Below are 2,159 nucleotides of genomic sequence, written 5' to 3'. Positions count from 1 at the left end.
AAAATAACACTACAATGAACATAAGGGAGCATATATTCTTTCGGATTCGTGTTTGGGGTTTCTTTTGATAAATACCCAGAAGTAGAATTGCTGGGTCATAAAGCAGTTCCATTTTTAATTATTTGAGGAACCTCCATATTGTTTTCCATAGTGGTTGCACTAATTTGCATTCCCACCAACAGTACACAAGGATTCCCTTTTCTCCACATCCTCACCAACACTTGATATTTGTGGATTTATTAATGACTAGAGGCCTGGTGCACAAAACTCATGCATGGGTGGGGTCCCTAGGCCTGGTCAGTGATCAGGGCCCATTGGGGCAGGCTGATCAGGGCCGGGCTAGAGAGGAGGCGATGGTTGCTGGGCCAGGCAGGAAGGAAGGAATGCTGGATGCTAATACTGCAATTGTCAGCGCCCCGCCACTGCACAGTTCCTGCCTTCCCTCGCTGCTGCACCACCACCATGGCGGGCAGGCAGTGGGCTGATCGGGGCCTGTCAGCCAGGGAGGAGGGACGGGGCATGGGAGGTTGGCCGCCAGCCTTGAGGAGGGAGCTGGCCCTCAGCCCTCCCCGGGAAAGGGGCCATGTTGGTCGCCACCCACCTCCGGTTCCCTCTCCCAGCCTGGGCCTGCCAGCCGTGGGGAGGGACCATGGAAGGTTGGCCAGCCAGTGGAGGTTGGCTGTGGGAGTGCACTGACCACCAGGGGGCAGCTCCTGCATTGAGCGTCTGCCCCCTGTTGGTCAGTGCGTGTCATAGCAACCAGTCATCATGGTCGTTCGAGAGACTTCCTTTTCCAGCTGTGTTGCCTGGTAACTGTGGTTGTGCCTGAGCTGTGGGGGCAAGATGTCAGACCAATAATCATTACCGCCACCCTAAGGTCCTATAACAGTCAAACCTTGATCAACTGTGCACGAGGGTCAGTAGTTTATGCAGGAAGAAGGAGCTAAAATCTGCTTCCTCTGTGTTTTTGAGTAGGGAGTGGAGGGGTGGTGACATTTTTGCTTGCGTTCCTCCTGATCACCTGGTCTTAACTTGTCTTCCTGGCCACTTGGTATGTTCTATTCCTGGGCCTAAGTCCCTATGCGGTCTCACTTCTTAACTTACAAGTTACCTCTTCAGAGAGCCCCTTCCCCTGTTTTGTTTCATCCAGGGACTTATCGCCCTCTGGCATTTCCTTGTTGACTTGCTCAGCGCCTGTCCTTCTCCTAGTGAAACCAGACGACGAGTCCGTTACTGCCAGTTGCCAAGTCAATAAGCAGAGACAAAGTTGACTTTTTATGGGTGTTTATTAATCAGATAGCTGGCAATCTGAGCGAGCAGCAGGTATTAGCACCTTGGAAAACTGCTCTGCCATTTCCTTTCAAACAAATGTTTATATAAGATTAGTGGGTGGGGGAAAAAACTACAGTTAGTGAGTTCCCGGGGTTTGCCTTCTTTCATTGTCCTTGCCAAGATCAGCCCCAAACACTGTCTCCCTTCAGATAGGCCCTGCCCTTGATCTGGGCTCTGGCTGCCTTATCTGTAGGGCCTGTTCTCCTTCTTGGAACACACCCGTCACTTTCCTGGGGGCTGTAAGAAAATCTCTCCATGATGTCAAAACAGCTAAACCCTTTCCAAACAACTTAGCCTGTTCCTGGAACTGGAGAGCAGTCATCATTTACACAAGAAAAGGTTAAATGAATGGTGGAGTGGGTCACAATCCCCACTGTTACACTGGGAGTGGGCACTTTCACTGTCAGATTCACAGGCACACTCCCAAGTGCCTAAAACTGTGTCTGGTGCTGGAAGGAGTTGGAGAAGAGTTCATAAAATAAATAAATTCTGATTTTAAAAAAACAACCCACACAACAATACAATTTAACCCCAATAGCCGGGTTCTATACAATATTTTTTCTATAAAGTATGTCTAGCCTGGCCAGCGTGGCTCAGTGGTTGAGCGTCCACCTATGAACCAGGAGGTCATGGTTCGATTCTCAGTCAGGGCACATGCCCGGACTATGGGTTGCATCCTCAGTGTGGGGTGTGCAGGAGGCAGTCGATCAATGATTCTCTCTCCCTCTCCCTTCCTCTCTGATATAAATAAAAATATATTTTAAAAAACATATTTAAGAATATGCCTAAGTATTACCCAGATCAGGAGACACTAGATTATAGGGGCC

Source organism: Myotis davidii, unplaced genomic scaffold (assembly GCF_000327345.1).
Source record: "Myotis davidii unplaced genomic scaffold, ASM32734v1 scaffold384, whole genome shotgun sequence".
Classification (NCBI taxonomy): domain Eukaryota; kingdom Metazoa; phylum Chordata; class Mammalia; order Chiroptera; family Vespertilionidae; genus Myotis; species Myotis davidii.
Note: the sequence above shows the minus strand (reverse complement) of the source record.